General features: G+C 40.2%; 1 protein-coding gene across 3 annotated transcripts in view; it reads right to left on the bottom strand.

The window, feature by feature from the left end:
- Positions 1-209: 209 nt before the first annotated feature.
- Positions 210-24,978, bottom strand: part of SMPX (small muscle protein X-linked) — a 39,269-nt gene continuing 14,500 nt past the window's right edge. For 2 of the 3 annotated variants that reach the window (XM_085050707.1, XM_085050722.1), the window contains exon 5: positions 210-1,289. The gene's annotated coding sequence lies outside the window, so the exon portion shown is untranslated. Of the gene's footprint in view, positions 1,290-18,757; positions 19,585-24,978 lie in introns of those variants that run through there. The other variant, XM_085050713.1, reaches the window with a different exon arrangement.

Raw genomic sequence — 24,978 nt, 5'->3', positions numbered from 1 at the left:
GGTATTGCATATTCAAAGTAAAAAATACAATAATGTCATCTTAATTGAGCTGCAGCGAGTACAGCTCCTTTCTAATTTCCTGTACAAAGTAATGCAAATATATGGAAACCTAAAATTCAAAAATAATTTCAGTTGGCTTTTGTATTATCTGATGGAGCAAACAAGAATTAAATTGATGTCACTGTAAGTAATATTCAACTTGAAATCTGTTTTCTAACCAGAATAATCATCTTTATTTTATTTGAATAAACAAGAGCCAGGCAGAGAGTTTCAGAGTATGTAGAATAGTTTCAATCAACATTAGAAGAATGTTATTAAAAAACAGATCCTCATATCCCTTTACAGTAAATAACACAAAAGAGACCAAGGAAACACAGTGTATTAAATTTCTCTAACAATAAGATCTCATTTCCAAAAATAGAATGTGCATTGAACAGTCTTTTTTAATGTACAATCCATATAGCACAAGTATCAAGGATTAATCACTCTATGAAAGAGCTGTTGTGATCATACATTACTTTTGCCCAGCATCCATATTCCAATGTCCCCTTTTGATTTGAGCTTTTGAAGATAATGATCCTTCAAGCTATATTCATGAACATGTTCCATCAAGGCTGGATGACTGTTTATTTGAATCAAGGTTGCAGGTTTTCTGTCAGCTGCCTCACATCTTGTATATTCATTGTATAAAGGTGATGCATAAGTATCAGAACAGCAGTGCATTTTAGATTCTTGAGAAGAAACAATTTGTCTCTACAACAAAACAAGAATTCAGCTCAACTCACCAGAAAGACCATAGCTTTTAATAGTTTCATTTCCTTTATTTCACATGATACATGAGTCTTCTGTAACCAGGAACTCCCAACAGGAAATAAGATATTACACTCTTCATTTATTCTGCATTTTGTGAAGTCATTTAAAAACTCTTTAGTACACACTGACATTCTTCAAAAAGAAAGAAACCAAATTAATTGCAAATAATGATGTCATTTTTTTTAAGTATTTATTCTACTTTTGCTCAAACTTCAAATTACACTATTCCCCATTCTCAGGTCAAAAGCATTCCTGTACATACACATATTCATTGTTAGTTGCTTTGTTCTGTTTTATTTCAGCAGTACTTCCCTATGTTAAACAAAATGGACAAGAAATTGTTGATATAAATGTACAAAGAAGATGCTTCCTGTGGGGTATTGAAGAGTTGGGAAGTTCATAGTCTTCATACAAATATATAAAATATTTCAAATTATCTCCATTCATTGGAATCCATTCAGTTTCATTTGTCAGACCTGTTCAAAAAATACAAGACCAGAAATTAATCATTATCAGTGCACTCATGGGTATTTTCAGATCATGCAGAAAAGCTGTGTTGGGGAGGACACTCCCCACACCTGCAATTTTTCCTTCGCTGACAGCACTTGTTTACAGCCAAGCTCAGGGAATACAAATCTTTGTGATCCACTAGCTTTTCCCAAACCTACTCTCCAAACCTCTGTGTGATGAAACTTCATGATTCTGCCAAGACCTCAGGCCTTCAAAGCCTTGAGTTTTGCCCTTGGTACAGAGTGCTGGGGCCCTGCCCCATCCCATTGCCCATCTCATCCCCAGCCATGCAGCACAGTGTGGGAAGCTCCTGGGATGTCCCTGCCTGGAGCTGGGCAAGGTCCAGCCCTACACAGACCCTGAGTGTGGCTCAGCCCCAGGAAAGCCCTGCCACTGCTTCTGCAGGCACACGAGGCAAATCCTGCCATGTGCCTCAGCAGTGTGGCCACGTTGCAGGGTGCAGGGATGCATCAATTTGTAGAAATCAAAATGGTATTTAATTTCACCAGTAAATACTATTTACTGATATATACATATATGGCTGAGCATTTTAAATTTTTTTCAACTGCTTTTGTTATCCTCTTCTCTTGCCTTTTCTGTTCTGCCCATTAGAGCCTTTATTGGTAAGTGAGACTCTGAATAGTGTGAATAGTCCTGGGAAATTTTCAGCCTCTTTGGCAGAGTATATGTTTCTGTAACTACTTTTGTCACAGCTCTCCTTCTCTCTTATTTCTGCTTTAATTCTCAGCACTGAGCACAGTATTCTAGACAGAGCAGCACAGAGCATGTGCTCTTTTCATAATTCCCATAGGTTTGTTTATTTGTCTAAAGCAAGGTGGGGGGGGACACTTAGCTCCTGTCTGGGGGGTGATGAGAAATTTCCTTTGACCTGTCTGCAGTGACTCCTTCCTGCATAGTCACAGCTAATTTGAAGTCTAGCATGGAGCCTATTTCTGTTTGAAGTTAAGAGATATCATGGTTGCTATTGATATCAGTGATTCCAGACAGCTCAATACTGAAAACATGAAAACAGGTTTTGGAATTAACTTTCAAAAGCTCAAGACACTAACTTTCTCAGCATATATGTTTAATAAGCTAAGACACAAGTATTTGAGGTCAAGGAATATGTCTACTTTTGGTAAATTTTATTGAACTCATGAGCCTTTAAAAAATGCTTAGAAAACAGAAAAAGTCACAGGACAGAACAAACAATGACAGCCTTCTATATCTCACAATGTGTTACACAAAGTGAGTTTTTGCTGTGCTCCTGAATACATGCAGGTTGTGCACATTTGAACAAACACTGGAGAGACATTCAAAAGGCTGGGATTGCTTAGCTTTCAGAAGAAACTCTTCCCTGGAGAAGAGAGGTGCTATTAAGAGAAACCCTGCATTTACACCGACTGCTTGAAAGTGAGGGCAGCCTTTAAATAAAGAAGTCAAATGTTAATTAAGTTGTCTTGAAAAAAAGGTGAGAGGGTGCCACTGCCCACACTGAAGGGGCCATAAAATCAAATGTAGTGCTACCAACAAGCTCTGTGGCCATTAGCAATCAAACAGCACAGCTATCTCATGGCTGGCCTCAGTAAGGCAGTGCACTATTCTGTTTCAGCTGAACTTTCCTTCCAATGAGGTAATTTTAGGTATTTCTCTTGCTGATCTCAAAAACAAAAGCCAACTTTAAGGCTGTACTTGATGGCTCCTGGGATACTCACACATGTGTAATCCTGTCCTATATAATTACCTGCCTACACACACTCTCCATGGGCTTCAGCATTCAGGATTATTCTCCTTTCTCTTTCAAACTCTTCTGTGCCTGTTCCTGAATATCACTGGGTGGCTGTTTTCAAGTGGTGTGTGAATAAAACATTGCTAGCTATGACTGAACTCGAGGGCTCAAGCCTGGGATCTGGAGAAAGAGTGTGCAGGGCACAGCAGGCAAATCTGAGCACAGAGTGGTCCTCTGTGTCACAAGTGTTTTCCAATCCTTCTGCTGAAGGAGGCCAGCAACAGGTTCTGCCTCCAAACACACTGTGGGAGGTTTGTGGCATGATGGACAGCTGTAATTTAGCATTTTGGGTTTCAGGGTTACATGAATTTTTTTGTACCTTTCTAGCAGATTCAGCACCTTAGATTGTAAGGTGGTGCTCATCCTGGAGGAGACATCTGCCCTGCATGCGATCTCCATGCATCTTCCTTAAGTACTTTAGCCTTTCCTTGCTTGCTGAATTCCTAATGGCAGTGATCCTGTGCTGTGCACATCAAGCCCCCAAGGATCTTGATGATACAAGGAAGGTGGCTACAAAGCCCTTGGTTCAAAAAGGATGGAGACAGACTTTCCTCACTGGGCCCAGTGACAGGATAGCAGACAACAGGCAAAAATTGAAATGCAGGGAAATTCATCTAAATAGGAAATAAAACTTTTTTTATCATCAGACTGGTCAAACACTAGTCCAGGTTGCCCAGGAAGGTTGTGGAGACTCCATCGATGGAGAAATTCAAAACCCTTACTGGACATGGTCCTGAACAAGGCCATGTGCCTACAAGACTAGCTAGCTAGCAGAAGGAGCAATTAAACAAAAAAAAAAAAATATAGCTCCCAGGAACCCTGCCACTTGCCATCCAAAATAAGCAGAAATCAAATTGCCATGATGATAAATCTTTCCTCAGGGCTCAGGTGCTGAGGAAAATCAAGCCCACTGTTCTCAAATTTTTGTCTAGAGCATGCTGCTTGCAAGCAGTGCTATTTTAACACCTGGTAACAATATTATCTTTCTCTCAGGTATACTCTCTGCTCTCTGGTTGCTTATAATCACTACCTGAGCTCCCTTGGCAGTCACTGGACCCTCTATTATCTCCCCGTGATGCTCTAATCCACTCAGACCTCCCACTGGCCAGCTCCAATTCTCTCTGTCCCAGCTCCCAAAGGCACGTTATTTTTAGAGCACAGACTCCTCCAGAGATCAATGGGAGTCTGTAAACTCAAAAATAGGTTGCTTATGGTACATTAATAATCCTCCCAGTTATGTGCTCTGGTGATTCTTTCAGCTGCTGCAGGTTATCACCAGACCCCCTTGCTGCTCCAATCAACCTTACACTGAACAACCCTTGGCTCTTTAAAAAACATACTTGGGAGCAAATGCTTAAATGTTGTCCTGATGAAGGGTGGACATTAGCACATGCTTAGGAGCACTTTGAATCATGGAATTAGAGGGTTTTTCAGCCCTCAAGACCTTCTCCATTCCCTGTCTGAGAATCTGCAGGGCTATGATTGCAGTCGGTTGGAAGTGTCAGCTTCTGGAATAAAAAAGACTGGATCCCTGAGGTTTCCAACCCCAGGAAAAAGCAATAGCTATTTTTATGTAAGAAATTATTTAATGTATGTGCTGTTCAGCACAGATGCAACTTCAAAAAGAAATGTAAATAAAGCAATGAATTGCAAAATCTATTTTATTTTCCTTTTACAAAATTACGGTTTTTAATGCTGCATCTTCCTTTTACTCTCTGAAAACACCTAACTGGTTAACAGCAAGCAGATAAAAGATTTATTCTTAAAAAAGCACCAGTAATTCCAATTGTCAGTTTTTTCTGTTCTTATAGAGCATGTTAGCTGGAAGAAGAAGAAACACAAAATCAATCCAGATTTTGGCTGTATCTCCATATATGCAATAAAATGACCACGTTTAGTGCTAATATTTTATAATTAAAGATCATGCATGAATCACCTGGGCACTAAATAATTTTTTTTCCTTCATTTTAATAGTTTCCAGCCCTATACATTTAACCCAAAAATTCTGTCAAGGCATCCTCTTTTGCAAGAAGTAGCTTTACAAAGGAGAAAACAGACATTAGCACTTCGGAGGAGATCAGTGATTATAGCAAGTGCACCAAGGTTCAGTAAATGCCTCCCACTCAACAAGCTTCCAAAGTGAACGACCACATGATGTTTACTCCTCACCAGAACCCATTTATAGATCTCTTACTCACCACTATCTCAGTCATAAATGCAACACTCAGAAAGAGGCAGCAAGGAGCACTCTATTTGGGAGCAGACGGAGAGTTTGTAGTTGGGGAGCTGGCTCTTGTCTTCATAATGCTGTTTAACCAGGCTGTGGATCATGATTTAAGTCATCCAGACTCCCAAGATTCCAAACAACCAAATATGTTTGTTACATACCACATCAATTGCATACAGACAACGGGTATGGCTGCTTGAAAAAAATTCTGCACTATTTGGAAAAATTGATAAAAAGGGTTAAAAAATTCCCCTTCAAAAGTGCAAGTGGGAAATGAAAGCAATGACTTCTTACGGAATTAGGAGACCCAGGAAAGAGTTTTGTTCCCATGATGTCATTTAAAAGACATCTGGCCATTCCTAGCAAATAGCGCATGGGGAATGAAAAGGGTTTGGGTTACAGTAAGGTAAGAAGGGGACAGAGGTCATGAACATCTGTTAGTCTGGAGCAGAATTAGCCTAGAATTACAAACACACTGTTCTACAGAAGGAAAAACCTGGGCAAAAGGTAAATCCAGGGACATGTCTTCTTTGATTGCTCCAGTGAATTGTCAATGTGCAGTAAAGCCAGACTATCTCCTTAGACTCTAATTCTCCTACACATGTGGGAAAAGCCTTGACCTTTTGGAGACAGTAACCTGGAGTGCCAGTGGATCTGCTTTAAATTCCTCTCCCCTCACTTCGCTTTGACAGGCAGCATTTGCTACAATCAGCTCCTCCTGTGCAACTACTTTAATATTTATATCATATTGGGATCGCTGTCCACACACATGCCAGAGGAAGCAGCAGGAAGTCAAATGTGCCCCAGGTTAACATATTAATACTGTGATGGGATGCCAGAGGATGTTTTATGTTGCAAAGGGGAGTTCATCCCTTGACTCCTTTCCAACAGTATCTGGTTGACTAAATGAAAGATCCTACTTTAAATTAATTATGATTTCCTGCATGTTTTTTCACAAATTATTTCAACACATTTGTTATATTTCTGTCAGGATAATTAGAGCAACTCTCATATATCTGAGCATATATCATATGTCTTTTAAAATATATTTTCTCTCATTTATATTTTCTGGGCATTGTCCCTGTGAAATACTGGAAAGATAAACATTTATGCTATAGTTAAAAAAAAAAAAAAAATCTTTTTTTTTTTCAATTTACCTACAGTCAATAAAAATATGTAAGAAAGCAGCTGAAAATGGAGATGTAGGTTGCACATACACATAGATACAGAGTTACAAAACAAGTCAGAATTTTTATTCAATTTGTCTGACAAAGAATGCTAGGCAAAAAAATATGTCTTTTCCACTGAAATGCAAAAACGATATTTTTAATAATGAACTTTGCCTATCTTCACCATGAAGAAATTATTGAAAGCCACATGCTCCTTTTCACATACATATGCTGTTTCTCTAATTTACATCTTAGTTCAGACAGGGTGACACAGGGAGTGAAGGACAGTTTTGACCCTTTCGCCATTTGCAGCTCAGCAGTTCACACAAAGGAGCTGCAGCCCAGTGCTGGGTAACAGCAGCTCTTGGCAGCCACAAGAGACCCTTTTATTTAAGACAAAAAAAGTCAAGTGGAAATATTCCTTGTGTTGCACTGTTGTCAAAATTTATTGTTACCTTCACTGACACAAAGCTTTGTCACCAAAGGCACTTGCAAAAGAGACACAATTTACCTCAGTGGTTCTGAAATGACAGTTGTCGAAGAGATCTTTCAGATCAACATGAATTCTAAATTTTTGTTCTCTGAAAGACCTAACGTCCTTAAAGACATGATACTTCTCATATGCTATGTTGCCCTTTTTCTTTGTAAGTGGAACCCAGATGCTGATGACCCACATGTATGTGGTGCCTAACAGTCCAAGATGTTGCAATAAGTAGCGATTTCAAAAGTGAAAAAAACCCTCAGATATCAGCATTTCCAGTGAAAAATAAACAAATATCCCTACATCTTGACTAGTACCAATTCTGTAGGTTTGGGATTAGTAGTGTGTTACAAACACTACAACCTCTAAACCATGGAAATGTGTTCTCAACTTTTACATCTCTTTAGCTTTATTGGTTATAATTTTACTTTTGTTTGGGCATCTCTTGGCTGAGATCAGAAAGCTGCCTAAAACATTATGCTGGGCTGCCAGTTATCATTTACATGAAAAAGCACCTTAATGAGCATAGGTTTTTTTAGCTTATGGATTCACTGCAGATGCTGATGTAAATACATTGTCTATAGAGATAAAAAAAAGAGTTTCTTAAAGCTGGGAAATCATATCTTGACGTTTATCATATCTGAGTAGTTCATAAAGAGACTGAATTTAAAAGAATTGATTATGCAGAACACTTAGAAATGTTATTACAAAGAAAACCCTATATAAATTCTGGTATACTTTCTGTTATTGGTATTACTACGTCTGCAGTGACTTCTGGAGCTACCCTGAACATTTTCTCTCCACAATGTACACATTTTAAAGCACAGTGGCTGTAACATATGCTTACATCACATTCAATTCAAGTTTTCATTTTAATTTTCTGCTTTTCATTAACATTTTCCCTACAAATTTTCATAACGTAAAGTGTCACCCCTATAAAAAGATTTTGCAGACCCATCTTCAGTTGCTTCGGGACTGTATGATGTCATTTGTGATTCATAATGGGTAGCAAATATAAGCAGTATATACCATATGCTGTGATTAAAGTTGTTGATAAGGAGCTGCAGTGTCTCTTTCTACCTCTGTTAATGAGAACCATGCTGCAGCATTTTCTATCTTTTAAATTAGTGCCCTCTGAAGGAAAAAAAAAGCTTTTCCTCTCTAGCACTCTAGTAAGCTCTGCCAAGCCCATGCAGGTGTGTGCCTATAATTATTATTCTTTGCAATTTATCAGTACAGGGGAAAAAAGTTCTCTGAGTTTATGTTGTGTTTCTCATTCACCTATACAATCTCTGCTATAAAAAACATTTGATTTCCAGTGTAGGCATCACTCAAGAGGTTGGTCCCTGTTGTAAGGTATCATCCTGGCCATATTGGCAAGTACACCCAATAGTCTGTTAATGAAGCCAAATGACTTAAAGAGCTTAAGAGGCAAAAAGTTTATGTCACTGAGATTAGAGAGGGATTTCTTGGACAGTTTAGCTGTATTTCATTTTCATTCCCCGTAACAGCAGACAGTGAAACTTCAGGAATTATTGTCAGAGCAAATTCATCAGTAAGGAAGCCAAGGCCTAATGGCTGATCCTGCAATGTGTTTATTACCTCCTTTGAGGTGCAACAAATCCTATTGATTTCTCCAATGAAAACCAAAACCACTCAGCTGCTTGCAGGCACACGGTGGAAAATAACCAATAGCAATGCACCTGGGTCGTGGTGCACTGTGAAAATGAAAAGAGGTTGCTAGGACCCCTTCTGGACTGGTAATTGTGTGTCTACAAGACAAACATATATAGAGAAGGGACCAGGCAAAGCATTATTACAAATAAAATATTGATTGGTAAATTACTCAGTCCAGGAAAAAAAAAAAACAAACCCAAAATAAACTAGAAAAATATTATAAGAGGAAGTAAAAAAAAGCTGTGACATTTAAAACAATGGGATATCTTTGTTGTACCGAGAGTGGTGATGCAATATGAAATGCACCCTCTGAGAATTAATTGCATGACTGGGGTTTCTCACCCAGGACCTGTCTCTGAGAACAAAGTTTCCAGCTGGAAGAAAATGTCCATGGTGGTGAGAGCTCTTGCTGCAGAGGCTCCCTGCAGTCAGCATTCAGCAGCCACCACAGAGCTGACTCGGGGAAAATGCCTCAGAGGTGTCAGCAGCTGAAGTACAAGAGGCAAGAGCACAATTACTAGTACTGAACTCTCTAACCTGGACTAAAGATGGTCAAATTATTACACAGCTAAAACATGGAATGCTTGGATTGCTCCAAAAGGGACCAGTGACAAAAGTGACATGCCTTCAGGTTGGACCATGAGGGAACTCACCAGAAGCATTACAGCTCTGGAAAGCCAAACCCTCTCACACCCCACGCTGGGCAGCACAAGCAGGGAGTCCAAAGCCATTTTGCACCTCTCCAACCCTTTCAGCCTCGTCTTGTGGCAACCCCACTCACCCCAGGGGAAGCCTTGGCCAAGCACCCAGCACAGAGAGACCCAACAGCAGGAGCTGTGCCTGGCAGCAAAGGAGGATCTTTGCTGGGGCATCTCCCAGCCTTGCAAATCCTCACTCAGTAGCTTGGACTGTAAAATTTCATAATGATCTTTACGGTTCATGTCTGCACCAGAGCCATAGCACCAAAGGGTTTGAAGCTGCTGAGTTGTTGAAAGTATTTAGAAATGTTATTTGGGGTGGACAGAGAGCTAGAAATCTAAAAAAATCAAAGCTTCTTGACAAAAGTGCCTGGTTTAGTTGAAAAATTTTGACTCATTCTCAGGAAATTGAAAATCCCCAGATATTCTGTGCTTTTCTGGGAAAATTTGGGCCACCCACTTTTGTTTATCTAGAAAAATATTTAATCTGGGGAGGCTGAAATTTGGATAAAGATGATGTTATTTTTACTGACATCTTTATGGGAGGGTAATGACTCTTCCTGTTGGATGTTTTCAGCAGTCTTATTGTAGTCCCTCAGTGAGATAAAAGCCATTGCAGGCATCAACTATCACCCTCAAGATTGTGCTATTTCATTCCATATGAACTCTAACTATGCTGCATAATTAAATGATGAACAATGATTTTCAAGTTGTTTTGCACAAAAGAGATTCTGGAGGAACGCACCGGCCTTGGACTTCTTTTACACTGGCACTTCATTTGTGCTGGCTCTCCAATCAAATATTAAAGCTTCACCCTAAATTATGTACGAAACATTCTCACAAACCTGAATGCAACATATCACACAGCAAAATGCTGCTGCTGGAAAGGCTCTGTGATTTCACACCTGAATGCTCATGTCTTTTGCTATTGTCATGCTGGCTGCCACTTAAACTCCTGATAAGCTGGCATTTTCTCCAGAGACACACGCCCAGTGCTGCTTGGTGTCTGCACAGTTTTCACATACAGAGAAGGGCTTAAAAATTACTTTTATTTTTTAAATTTAGAAAATCTAAGCAAAAGAGTAAGAATTTTTATTTTGCAGGTGATGATAGAGCTGCAGGGACAAAGACTGTGGAAAGTGAAATATCTGGCACACTGCTGATTCCTATGGAGTCCCTCACTAAATGGCATTTCTAAAGCTCCACTGATCTTTGTTGACAGCTGACTTTTGTGGAGTCAATGACTTTTTCCTTTTCAAAAAAAAAAAAGAGGAACTTAATCATTAAAAGTACAGATTAAAATAATATTGAGTTGATAAATGACTCACATGAGCATCAGTTAATCAGTCACAACTGAACACGAAGCCTAATAGTGGTTATTCATATTCAAATATTAAGATATCAATACCAAGTTTTCTTTCTCCTATACTTAAAGTGAGGTAGGCTACTTCAGAGACGTACTGGTATGTAGAAAAGATGATTCAGCATTGCTGTGCTGGTTTTGCAAACACACATAATTTTGTAGATATGCGATGGTATGAGGGAAATTGTTATAAATCATGAAATTCAGGCAACACAATATAAGGCTGACTGTACAGTATGTTAATTGATGTGCAATGACAAACACATAAACACTCACCCTTAGCTTCCATACTGCCTGATTTTTCACTTCCTATCAGACTTTAATATTGTCTGAAGATTTTTATTTCATTACCCATAAGAATTCACATATTGTCCAGGATCCTAGCTCTGCCATTCATTTTTTATTGCAAATACTTTCCATTTTCATGCAACTTTAATGACTGAGAAGAAAGGTCTAAGCACTGGATGTTGACTGGTTAGACTTTCAAAAGCCATGCCTTCAAACTTTGGCAAGGCAGACTGTTGTCTTGTGTTTGTCCTCAAAAAATAGGCACATTTAATGTTGATTTTAGAAATTACAATGTTAAAAAAATGTTTTCTAAAACAAAGTCTGATCATGTGTATCCTGAAGATAATTGATTTTTGGGTTTGTTTGTATATGCTTACTTTGGGATTACAATTGTATCTATATATTTATGTCATGACTTCTTATGAATTTCAAGTTTCAGGGCAATGAAATTAGAAGCAAACAGCATCTTGGTGTACTGCAAACACTCCTTTTTTTTCCTTCAGTGAAGCAAAAGGGTGCAATGACAAGAGAATTATCAGGTTGGATAATCACTGGAGAAAAAGCCGAGTTTGCTTGATTTGTTGCTTGAGAGTTGGCATGGGCTAAGGCTGCTGAAATTTATTTAAAATGCAATGAGCTTTTGTACCTTAGAGTATGCCAAGAGTCAAAATGGTCCAACATTTTTCTGATGGAACATTTCTCCACTGGGAAAGTTTTGTGCTCTGAAAAATATAACTTTTTATGGAAACATTTTGCTTTCAGCAACACTCCTGATGCAACCTGGAACATTGAGCATGACTGATCTGGCCAGCTTTATATCCCAGCAGCTGCCCAGGAGGATGGTGCTGCTCTTCGACTTAGGGGGCTTCCAAGGGTCAACAAGTTCAGGTCTGGCAGATTCAAAAACCCTATTCCCTGCTCAATGCTCCTAACATTCAGAAGTTGCTGGAGATAGCTTCTCAAATCAGTGGAGAAATATTCTTGTTTTTTAAACTGTAAAGAGTATGGTTTAACCCCAGCTATTCCTACTCCTTTGCGGTTCAGCTGCCCACCTCTGCAGTATAACATAAAATTGGCATCCCCAAACTGTTCCACAGCCTCTGCCTCATCTCAGCCTCCTGCTGCATTGATCTGCACCTTCGTTCAGGTGTGTGATGCCAAACACTTTAATGCTGCCCTTCAAGAACCATTTTGACAACTACAAACTCTACAAATGATCCTGTATACCCAATTTCCCCCAGACTCAAAGACTGGCCCATAAGAAAATATTATTTTTATGCTTGGGTCAGAAGCCAAGCTCCATGCAGATACTAAGCAGTACTCACCCATATAACAATAATGATAACAACAATAATAAAACCTATTTGGTCCACAGTGATTTCCAGTACACAGTAAGACACAGTTCATGACACAAAAAAATTGAGACAAAGGGAGGGATAGGCAAATGACAACTCAGATATATTGGGTATGATAATCAGCAGACTTACAATAGGAGCTGCTTGACTGCTGACACACAGCAATGACTATTATTTTTATGCAGCAGGCTTCCTGAGCCCTCCCAGGGCAGTATTTTGAAAGGATTTAGCTGATTAAACATGCAAGCCCCTAGGAGTGAGGCACTTAGCGTTTCTTTGGGAAGCTGAGGAGATACCTAATTGCAGGTTTTCAGAGCTCAAAGTACTTTAGAAGCTTGCCCTCTAGTTTCCCTTAAGAGTTACTGCCACGATGCAGTATTTACCAATAGGTTTTGACTAGGATTTCTCTCAGTGTAACACTTATTTCCCCTTTTTTCCCTAAAAAAAAAAGAAAGAAAAAAAATCCCAAACCCAGAGCCCCCCATACCCTACCAATAATTAACAGTGTAAATAAACTAGATTCATCATTAACCCTTTGGGCAATGTTCTGTGTTAAATCATTATATAGAGTTGACAAAACCATGATTCATTAAAACTAATGCTTCAAAAGACTGCTAGAAAGGAGTCTCTTGCATTTTTAGCACTTCACATGGCTGAAGAAGCTGAAAGACACACTGTTCTTTTACATTACTATTGAGAAGAGGCTGGGGAAAGTAAAGCAACCACATTTCTGTGGTAGCCAGGGAAACCCAGAAGGGCAGCAGCACAACCTACCTGCTTCTGCTATTGGAGTGAAAGGGAAAAAATGCAGCAGTGTAACCTCTACAGACCCTTTTTGAACAGAGGGCTGCTGTGCCTTGACACACCACCCTGGGGAGGGGGGATCGCCCTTCTGCTGCCTGATGTGCTCCTCACTTTAAAACGGAACTGCAATTAAAGTTACAAACAGAATCATCCCACTTCAGAAGCTTCCTAGAGCTAAAACCTAGCAAGGGTTTTGCCAGGATCAGGGTTTGTTTGGAAGCCTCATAGCCCTGCTGTAATTTCTGCTCTTTCAGGACTTCTCAGGGAGATCACGGGCACTTGGACACTTTGAAGCTCTGTGAGGCAGCTGGCACTGCTGGGTGTTGCTCTGCTGCTGAAAGAGAAGATGTGCCCTGAGATCCCAGTCAGCAGAAGTGGTATTTAGTGGTCCTTGTTGGGCTGTGCAGGCAGGGGAGGTTATTTCTTCTCAGCTATGAGGCTGGTGTGGAGCCAGGTGACTCCTCACTTAGTTCAGCTGCTCTGCAGGAACAAGGACAGGGAGCATGGGGGTGTTTGGGCTGGTGGAGCCAAGCACTGCTGGACCTGAAGCAATCCCTATCCCTAAGCTCTCTCAGACTGATTTCTTTGCTCTCAATGCATTAGCAGCAAGCTCTGTGATCTTGAAGACACTGAGAAGAGGCTCCTCTCCAAGGAAGAAAATAGAAATCTCACCTATCTCTGTTTGGACAGCAATATCCAATTTATTCATCATGAATTCTGCCTCTTCTGCCACCTTACCCAGTCTGTACTGTAAATAACCCACATTTGACTCTCTGTGCTAGTTACAGTTTCTAAAAATGCTACTTTCTCCTGGTCATATGGCTTCTTCTCACAGAATTCATAATGTATGAGTGAGTGTTGTTCCATATAAATATGGTGTGCATCTGATATGCCTACAGATAATATCACAGCACAACTGAACCGTGATTAATCGTGGTACTGATCATCCACCTGTTTTCTTTCAATATAACTCTGGCATGTGCAATAAAAAGAGAGGGCCTGAGACAATGGTCACATCCCTGCAAATATAGTCACAGATGAGATGGAAGTTGGCTATGGTTTTATTTTTGATACATTTAAATAGAGACTGAGTGGTCTCTGTGCACTTTGCAAATACTTTTCCTGAAACTCTTCACACTTTGCATGAAGCACAAAATATTGAAAAAATCTAGCAAATGAGAGGAAAAGGAAAGGGTGGTAAGAAAATGATTGCCAACTCAAAAGCCAACATATTTTTTTCCATAACCCACATTCTCCACAGCCTCTTCTGCATATTTAGCTCTCATCCTAGGTTTTATGGCCCCCTTTGCCATGGAAAAGTGAGAGTTCTAAATCAGCTTGGGAAATTTGACAGCTGTCTTGCACCTAACCCAGAGGATCTTCTCAGAGATGGAAAAGCATGAAGCCAAGACATCATACAGAGGCTGCTAATTTAACTTGACGTGTTACTGACTGTATTAGAAAACTGTGTATTCTGACATCTGGTCCATGCAGGATATGCTTAACTCTTCACATTATCTTGCTTCTTCAAAGCTGCTACAGGTAGTGTGGCAGTTTGTCTCTTTCTAATGACAGTAGCTTGATATTTGATACATGCGTAGTTCTTTCACATCAGAAACCAGTGTGTGTGTATATATATATATATGTATGTATACACACACACACATATACATACATCTATGTATAATACATACCTACATATATACATACATATGTATATGTTGTGTTTACAGGATTTTTTAATTTATTAGTTTCAAATGTAAGCCCATCTTTTGCCAAGGAATAGATAGATTTCTTCAAAATATAAATGAAAGTGTTACAACATGTTACTGTGCAAGACTGTCCTGTTAATATTTGATTTGCAAGCTGTGACAGGTGAGCATTTAGAAATTAATTATTAGGATTGACTGGAAGACATAGGGGAGAACTAGACTTTCTCACAGCACCATGTTTCAAAACAAAAAATTTTTTCTTGAATAAACAAATTGAAAAGGAAAAAAAGTTTCCACGCAGAAATAGAAGGAAAAGGTGAGAGGAATCACATGCTGTTAAAAAACAGGCACCAGAGATGAATTATATTTTGATTTTGAATTTGTATGGCCATGACCTACAGTTTCTGTGGAACAGATTTCTTTTGCTCAGCTCAGCAGAAAAGCTCCTCTCAGAACGTGCATACAGCAGCTCCTGCTGGAGCTCTTGCACAGCTGTACCAGCAGTCCTGGATCTGACTACAGAGACACACAGAGCCCTATTCACTCTTAGCAGTGAACAATATGCAACTTGAATATTCAAATTTGGAGTGTGTTTTTGAGATGGACTTAAGTGACTTATGAGCACAGTTCCCACTGAGTGGCCTTGGGGTTGTGCTCCTTTCCACTGGAGGACAGTCCCAGCAATTTAGATGCCTAAGGTGCAAATGGGATGCAGGTACTTAAAGCTGAAATTGTGGTCCTCAAAACCATGATCCAACCACACTGTAACCTCACACTGTGCTCATGCCCATCTAAAATTACCTGAGTTTCAATAACCCTGCTCATCTGAGTACCAGGGAGATGTGTAAACCAGAGCAGCACCCAGAAGCTTGGTGGATTTTCACAGAGACTTTCCTCCCCAGCACCTACATAATTGCATCAGACTTAGCACAAAAACACAGCAGCAGCCACCCTGGTTTCTTTCAAATCACAGCTTGAGGAAACTGTTGTTACACAAATTAGCCTTTAGACATGGTACACAGCAAACCCACAGGCTAAGACACATGGAGGCAAGTTTGATTACTGCAAGTTGAGCTCCACATTGCTAAGCTGCCATCAGGCTCATTTGTCTACAGATTAATTTTAATTCATTTCTGCACAGCAGCCGAGCTTCAGCTTGAAGTCTAGAGAGGGCCCTCTTGCCAAGGTAGTCTGCAGTCTCCAGGGAAGCTAGAATTGTGGGTTTTAATCGTTTTGCAGCAAAGAAGGACCTGACCTGCTTTTTTCATGCTTCCTGGCTGGGTATGTGTGATAATCATTGAGCCAAGGCAGAAGAGAGGGACCACCAGCACATCTCTTCTCTTGTATGTTTGCAATTTTTATTTCTTGCTTTTCAAAAAGTTGGAGCATATCTGGAGGAGACAGTTCACACTGTAAATCCAGGGTGACAGAAAATGTCTCCTGGCTTTACTGAGGACGTTGCTGAAGCTCCAGGGGAAAAAAATCCGATTGTTTTCAATTTTTTTCTGTTAGCTATATCTAAACAGCTCTCCACACAAGCTTCACCATGCTGCTGGCAGAAGTGTCTCAAGGATTCTTAATAGCATATGCAAAATGATCTTTTTGAGATGGCAGAAGTGTGAGTTTCTGCAGGGCAGTAAGTTTCTGAAGGGACCTGTGTGATCAGAGACACTGAGGACTATGGGTGACACAGGACTCTCTACCTCCATTTTCTTCTCTGTAACCTTGTGCATTCTCTTTACAGCCAATTTCCTCTTGGGAGGAACCAGGCCTTGTCCCTGAGCAATGCTAGAGTACCCTGGCAGGGGAAGACAATGCTGGCCTTCATCCATCCATCCATCCATCCATCCATCCATCCATCCATCCATCCCTTGAGACAGCAATGGAGGCAGAAGGCAGTGTTGTAATGTGGGCCATCTATTCTCCCCTCCTGCCTGCCTGCCCTCAGGGTCTGAGGCACTGCAGTTCCCCTCTTTAGAGATGAAGCCAGTGAGCTGTAGGTATTTACAGAAGCTGCAGTCCAGGCAGTTGTTCCCTCTGGTAAGAGGATCACCTCCATGGCAAAGAGGGGCACTGGGAGACATGGAGATGAAGTGTCTCTCTGAGGCAGATGAGAACACAGCAATGCAATGGGTTGTTCTGCCATCCTTGATAGATGTCTGGAGCTGCCTGCATCATTCTGCCCAACATGGATCTGGTCCCTGTGCAGTTAATAAAATCCTGGACACTGCTGAGGAATGTGAAGGAATGCTCCATTGTCTCAAGGAACTCTAATGCCATTGTCCCTGATTTTCATACCATGGATTTGCCTTGAAGAAAATGGTTAAGATGCCAAAAATCTCACTGCAGATGGAGTCCCAAGGACTTGACTTTGCTGAGAGATGGTCAATCTTTAGCTCAAAAATGAGGCTTTTAGCCCCAGGTCAGCACAAGCTTCTCTGAGAGCCAGAGAAGCTCCACTCACCTCTATGGTGTCTATTAAAGCAAGGCATTACAGAAGTTGGAGCTGATCGCTCTTTTTGTCATCTTGCCTCAGGGAAACAGGTTCTTTTTTATTTCAACCAAACTGCAGATAAGTTTACACCTGGACATGGCCCAGCAAGCCACTGCTTGTCAACTGAGCTGTGGTATTAGGCCAGGAGTAACACAGGTCTGGCCAGGTTCTTGTTCTCTACTCATGTAAAGCAGAACACAAACATTGTTTGTGACAGACTTTGAAGAATTCACAACCTCAACAGTGGCTTGGGTGTTGTCTACTAAGATGTTAAACTGAAGTAACTGGAGACAGACAACACTTAGCTGCAGAATTAATTTGCCCCAGAATAATTATTCACATATATTATAGCATATTTACTCTGTGCCAGAATGAAAATTTTAAAATCATATAAAAAGCAGAAAGGGATGCAATACTAAATTATTGCCTAATTTTACTTTTTTAATGAAGGGCTTAAACTAAAAAAAGGGTACATGTGATACACCCATCTGGACTCACTTTCAGCAAAATAGACTGAAAAACTGAAAATATGCCTCTTGTCTCCACAGAGAGAACTCTTGTCTTGAGAACTAAAAGAGACAAATATTACATATTCTTCCAAAATAAATGCATCCATTCAAAGCCTGAAGAGACAGATCAATTCAAATATTTTCAGATAAAACCACAAAACCGAGGAAATTGAGAAATTTGAAATTAAAAGGTTTGAGAGCCTTCATTAAGTATTTAATGGAGGTCTGAGATCCTTCATTAATTTTAGCAGAGGACATAATCTATCCTGTCTTTAACAATCTTTGGGAAGGATACTGCACTTACTGATTTGTAAACACAGAAAAACTGAAGGTGTTTTTTTCCCTGTATTCTGTCTATTTCAGCTCAAATATTTGATTTCAAGTCTTCGGATATGCACTTTCTTCCATTTCAGTACATACTTTGTGTTGGTTTCATCTTCTATATAAAGGCAGCACGTTTCAAAGCTTTGAAACAGCAATATCCAGTTATTGTCATCATCCTTCCCTCAGCACAGGAGCAGTTTGGCTTTGGGGGCAGCTTTTTGTTCTTTGATGTTTCCTCAGTAAAAGCAATTTCAGCAGCCCTGCTCTCCCTTTGTGCACAGCAGCATTTCTGCTGCCACGGCTGCTGGAAGGCACTGCCAGGGCAGCAGACACAGCCCCTTCTCCAGGGTTCATTTGCTGGGAAGCAGAGCAGGCATGGCCATTGCCCTTGCTTTCCCTGAGAGCATTCAGGCCAGAGCCATTATTTGCTCCGAGATTGCATTTCTGTGCCCTGAAAGGCTCTGCAAGTTCACGTGGGAGTAACAGCAATTTTAAGACAAGGTGTGCTCCAAGGCAACAAATGAGAACAAAGACCCAGGAGAGATAAAAGCTGAAGGACTCAATTTATTTTCTCTATCTATTGAATAACTGAATTAATAAATTCAATGCTACATCGGCTTTACCAAGGTGAGGGAGTAAGTTCTAAACACCAAGACTGAGGGCTTTTTTCTGCTTTTGTGGAATCCATGTCTGTACGTGAACCTCAGTCATTTGTGGTCAGAAGCAAATATAGCCATACTGTTATAACCAGTAAATGGCAGGACAGAAAACCAGGCATTACGCTTGTTCCCAAGTTCAAGTAAAGGTTAGTTCAGCTGAGTTTCCCTTCAACTAGCTACAACCTGCAGCAAATCAAATTTGAAAAATAAATTATGACGAAGAGTAAAACTAATACATATTTCTGCAGGAAAATGCTCATTTATACTGTGTCTTTTGTTCTCTTAATACATGGAAATACAGTGTATTTGAGACTGCTGTGGCAAATCAAAGGGGAATTAGGGGATTAAAACAGCAGCAGATAGGGACAGAAAACCCAACAACACTGGAAGCTTAGTATTTCGTCTGTAGTGCTGCTGATGGGGCAATGGATGTTGGGGTCAGTCTCATGGTGAGCTCTACCTTCATGTGATATTCTACCTATATACAGTGAGCTCAAACATTACAAAATGTTATTCCCAGAAGGAATTTGTGAACAAACGTGAAATAAAGGTAACCTTGGCATTAAAAGAGCTACATTTTAGAAAAAGGCACACAGGAGCAATTTGATGGTTGAAGCAGTTGTAGTCCTGAGTGTAAAAGCAGGTCTTGTGACACTTGTAGATGTCCTGCCCCTGGACAGGGTCACAAGGCTCATGCCACCTTGAGCCAGTTCTGCAAGAGATGAAAAAGTACAGCGATGCAGTAATTTATGTGGGTTTTGAGCATAAGGCTGTGAGAACATAATTAGGTAGTCTTCTAGCAAATGAAATGAATAAAAACTATAAAACCAAATGATGAGGCACTAAATTTAGAAGAAAATTCGTTTGATTATCACATCAGAGCTGCGATATTTCAGATCATACTGTCAGCTTAATTGGCTACAATTTATGTAGATTCGATAAAACTATCTGAGCTGTTACTAACGTGGGAAGTCACACTTCATGTATTCCAAAGCAGTTAGCCTTTTCACTCTGATGTAGCACTTGAAAACCTTGTGCGGAACACATTTTGAACCGTGTAAGGTTAGAAAGACTGGAACTGCTTATTATTTTGTGTTTCTGATGATGTCTGTCATTACAGTGTCTGATTGCTCCAGGCATACCTAACACTGGCAGAAACAGCAGCACTCTCATCTCACTCATAACTCCCTAACAGCGATCAGTATGATCTTGTTCCGTTCCTGCTCTCCGGTTTCTAATGCCAACAGTTCCCTGGTTACAATTAGTTCTGTGTGGATTTATATGCATATGACCTGGGATAGGTGTCTTTTAAGTCACAGGACCTTCTCCTAAATACCTGTTCACACAGAAAATAACTGAAGTTTTAGGGATCCCTGATATCCTGTTCTGACATTTCCAAGAGGAATACATTCCAGTGGTACTTGTTGTTTGATGCTGTCATTTATGTGCTAACTCTTAACACATCTAGCAGAGATGAGTAAGAAAAAGCCTGTTGACTGCATTCCACCTTCATGCTACACTGATCCCTCCACATCTGGTATCTTCAGGAGGCCTCCTGCCTTTCTAATCTTCTTTTGAGGGATGTCAGCCCAGAAATTGCATCTAACTCAGGAAATTGAGTGTAAAGTTTAGTTTTTATAGAAATCTGTCAGAAACAGCACCAATGGAAATAGAGGGGTTACTTTATAAAAGAGTCAAACAAAAGTTCAGGACTAAGTGATCAACAGAATGACCACAGGGGAGCAGTTATTAAATTGCAGTGACCTTTTTTTGCTTTAATGAAAATTTTCAGCTTTCAAACAAAACTCTTGGAACTTTCTTCCAGAAATGGTTCTCACTTCAGAACAGAGCAGAGATTTGTGGGTCCACATTGCTAGGGGAAGTATTTTGTTACTTTAAGGGCATTAACATTTCAAAGGGAGAGGCTCAATGAAGACATTTCTCCTGTCTGTGTGTAGAGGCCAGTTCATCTCCACATATCTGCAAACTCTTGTGTATGGTATTGACAGAGCAATAAGTAACATGCTCATCTAAAAATTAGGAGAGACTTCTTCAAGTTATTACTTTGTGCTTGTCTCTTCCAGTAATAAAGCTCTGCTTGAATATGTTATTGGAAATAAAATACTTTTTTTGCATATTTCTTGTTTTGAAAAAATACAAGTATCTCTTCTTGTAGTTCGCTTTGAAGTAAAATGTTTTCTGGTTTTTCAGCATTTGTTTTGAAGTTATTAGTCAGTTTTCAAAACCATAAAGCATCATCTTTTCCTGACTAGTTTATGTAGAAGCATTTGTTGCTCACAAGAATACACCATGTTCTTTACTTGGCAAAATTAACCTCCTAATACGTACCTTCAAGGTTTGTTTGGCATCTAGAAAGCAGACTCTCTCCAGCCTGTTTTCCCCCTCTCTTCCACTGTTCAACTAGAGAATGAGAAGGAAGTCTCTCCCTGACTTGCTAAGGTCTGAGGAACGACATGCTGGGGCTTACCACAGCATTGTGTCACGGGAAGAGACTCAATTCAGGATGGACAGCTGCAGACCATGTGAGAGACAGCTGGACTGGGTTTGGCTGGGATGGAGTTAATTCTCTTCACAGTGGCTGGTAAGGGGCTGTGTATTGGATTTGGGCTGAACACAGGGTTGATAATACAGAGATGTTTTTGTTATTGCTGAGCAGGGTTTACACAGAGCCAAGGCCTTTTCTGCTTTTCCTACTGCCATGCTGATGGGGAAGTGGGAGGTGAATGTGAAAGTGGGAGGAGACAGAGCTGGGACAGGTGACCCCAAATGACCAAAGGGAAATTCCAGACCATGGGGCATCATGCTCAGTATACAGTGGGGGAAAGAAGGAGAAAGAGGAGATGTTTAGAGTGATGGTGTTTGTCTTCCCAAGTCACCATTACATGTGGTGGGGCGCTGCTCTCCTGAAGGTGGCTGAACTCCTGCCTGCCCTTGGGGAGCAGTGAATTAATTCTATGTTTTGCTTTGCTTGCATGCACAACTTTTGCTTTGCCTATTAAACTGTCTTTATCACAACCCATGGCTTCACTTTTACTCTTCCAATTCTCTCCCCCCAACACTGGTTGGGTGGTGAGTGAGTGCCTGTGTGGTACTTGGTAGCTGGCTGGGGTTAAACCATGACAACTAAATATTTTCTTCTGATCACAGAAACTCTGGGAAAGAAAAATATAAATAACTTCTTTTTGCTCAAGGAGGTAACAGGATTCCAAAGGTTCCTCTGATATTAAATTATGTCCTGGAGATTCCATTTTTCTCTTTGAAAAGAAATTTCTTGCTCTTCTGTTTTAAAGTCTGAAGGGATGTTGTAAGTGGACTCAAAAATCCTGGAAGGCAAACTAAAATAACTATAAAAATGCTATTAAGAAATCCTATAAGCCTTCAACTATCTCGTTTCTTAGGACAAGAAGAGGGGACCTGGCAAAATTGATGGCTGGCTATGAAATCCTTGAGTGCTGCTGATCTGGGTGTTCTGAATCAAGGACAGCAGGCTGGTAGGAAACCACTGATAGAAGAATACAGGAAGCATTTTGAAATTATCGCAGGCCACACAGTGAGTATGTCAGGGGATGTCCATGGCACCACTGAAAAGAGCCTGGCTCTGTCCTCTTTGCACCCTGCCTTTAGACACTTATACACATCAAGGAAATCTCCCCAAGCCACCTCTGATTTTGGCAAAAGGATCCTGCAGAAATTCTTGACGCACATCCTCCTTCTTCACCCAACAGTTTCCACTCCATGACCCACCTTGGCATCCTCTAGGTGCAGAATTCTCTTCTCACACAAGTTCTGGCTGCTGGGACTCAGTCAAATGAACATATTTTCCTAAGGCTGCAGTGCTCTTTCAAGAGCTCACAGCATGTCAGAGTTCCTCTACTAGCAAAGCACTGTTGTGTTTCTGGAGAAAAAAGCAATAACCTTGCTTGTAACAGTACAGCAGTTTAACTGAACCTCTCTGATCCATGTGAGCACAGGAATGAGAAGCAAACACTAAGCTGTGTGTCAGAGCAGGAACACCAGGAGAGGTAAATGGCTGCTGTTAACTGAGATGCAGCTTAAGAGCAGGAAACTGTGATTAAATCCTCAGCATTTAGTGGGCAAAGTTATAAGGTTCACTTTTACCCCAGGGTAATCGACAAATTTTTTATGTAAATAATTAATAGCAACACCACGGAACATCTTGTGTATGGATATCAGAGCTCTATTCCCTACAGGACTTCTGTTTGGTTTTTTTCCCTTTCTCTCTCCTTCTTCCCCAAGTGACACCAATCTCAGGGGCTGTTCTGCTGACAAGATTTCCCATTTCATGCAGGGCAGAATTCCCTACATAATGCAAAGCTGCCCTAGGAAGCTTCTGCTAGTTCTTCAGCCTTCAAAATACAGTTTCCTTGTTCCTGTAACCTGACAACAGAACTACCTTCTGCAATCAAACCACCCTGCCCAGCAGAGTTCCAGGTAAATACAACAGTTTATCAATGAGTATTGCATCACATGATGAGAAACCATCTCACCAAGCTGTGATGGGGATTCTCAATCCCTTTCTCCAGGCACAACCAGAAAACAGTGCTGGGAGTGCTGCCCCTCTGTCCAGGACAGATTGTTTTGTAACCTCAAGGCAGTAAATTTCCCTTTTTGCCTTTCAAGAAGTTCCTCCTTACTTAGTGTAAGAAAGTCTCCTTCAACAGGAAAGGACAAAATCACTTTAGCTGAAGGTTTAAGTCCTCTGAAACCCAAGTCCAGCATTCAGACTCCATGTCCCTTCACTGTAACAAGTTTATTTACACAGTCCTCCACACTACAGGACACAAAACGTGAAGGGGTACAGAGAGAAGAATGAACATGGGTTGCAGAAGTAACTGGCTGCAATTATCTGTATTCTCAGGTGAAATGCCAGTTTGTGCTCAGGCCCGTTTTCAAGTACAATCACCATAGCAGTTATCCCACGAGATATCACAACAATCAGCAATTAATCTCAGCCAAAGCAGGCTACATTTACCACAAACTAAATGCTTCCTACCATTAGTTATTCAACAGGACATGTATTTTTAGTGCATGATATTTTGCTACTATTTTATTTTGCATATGCTTCATTTCTGTGCACGTAGAAATGTGCAGGTGTGAAGGGAGCAGAAAAAAAATGTCGACGGAGAAAAGGGAAATGAATCATAACTCATGTTGTATATTAAAACTAGCTCCATCTAACACATCTACAGGTGTGGAAGAAAAAAATCTTTATGACAAAGTAAAGTATGCTAATTAGCTAATTATAGATGATAGACCAGTTTCCCATCAGGGGATTACTACAGGAATATCTTAACAAAGGAGCACTCGATGACCTTCAGTGGATCCAGCTTCATGACATCTCCCAAATTACATTCCTCCCACAAACTGCTATACTCACAACTATGATCCTAGCAAGTCTATTCACGTTTCCTAATTTGGCAAAGAGCAAGACCAAAGATATTTAACAGAAGTTACTCTAAACTGCAAATTATGTAGGAATGGGTTTGCAAATAATGAATCAAGCTGCTGCTTTGCAGGTTTCTTATTTTTGCTGCTCGGTTTGCCTGCTGTTAAACTGAACAAGAAAACATGGATCAAAAATAAAACAAAATTTATCATGTTGGCTTGCAATTTACTGAAACTAACCATGAAATATGACAATTCTAAGAGATAAAGTTGGAAATAACCGTTGTGGTTGTAAAAGCTTTGATATTTGTGACATATTAAAGTATACTTTCGATATTTTTTATTGTATTACACTATAGGATCACAGAATAATGGAAATTATCCTGAGTATTTGGAGTTATTCTAACCATTTCAAGTAGGTATTTCCTACAGAGTACCACAAGAAATACAAAAATAATATCAAAGGGAAATCCATCAATAGCGAATATCTGAGAAGATTATAGTCCTGATGTAAGAGAGAATTAATTTCCAAGCTGTGCAAACCAAAGAACACCCTCATTTATCAGTATGCACTCTGCACAGCCACACTCTATTGACCAGTCAGTTCACCATTCTTTTGAGAGCATCACATCCAAAGGATGACCTGTAACCCCTTCTTGTAGGTAGAGCAAAGTATCAG

Source organism: Lichenostomus cassidix, chromosome 1, assembly GCF_008360975.1.
Source record: "Lichenostomus cassidix isolate B80296 chromosome 1, HeHo_3.0, whole genome shotgun sequence".
Lineage (NCBI taxonomy): Eukaryota > Metazoa > Chordata > Aves > Passeriformes > Meliphagidae > Lichenostomus > Lichenostomus cassidix.
The sequence above is the reverse complement of the archived record's forward strand: the minus strand, read 5'-3'. Positions and strand labels throughout refer to the sequence as shown.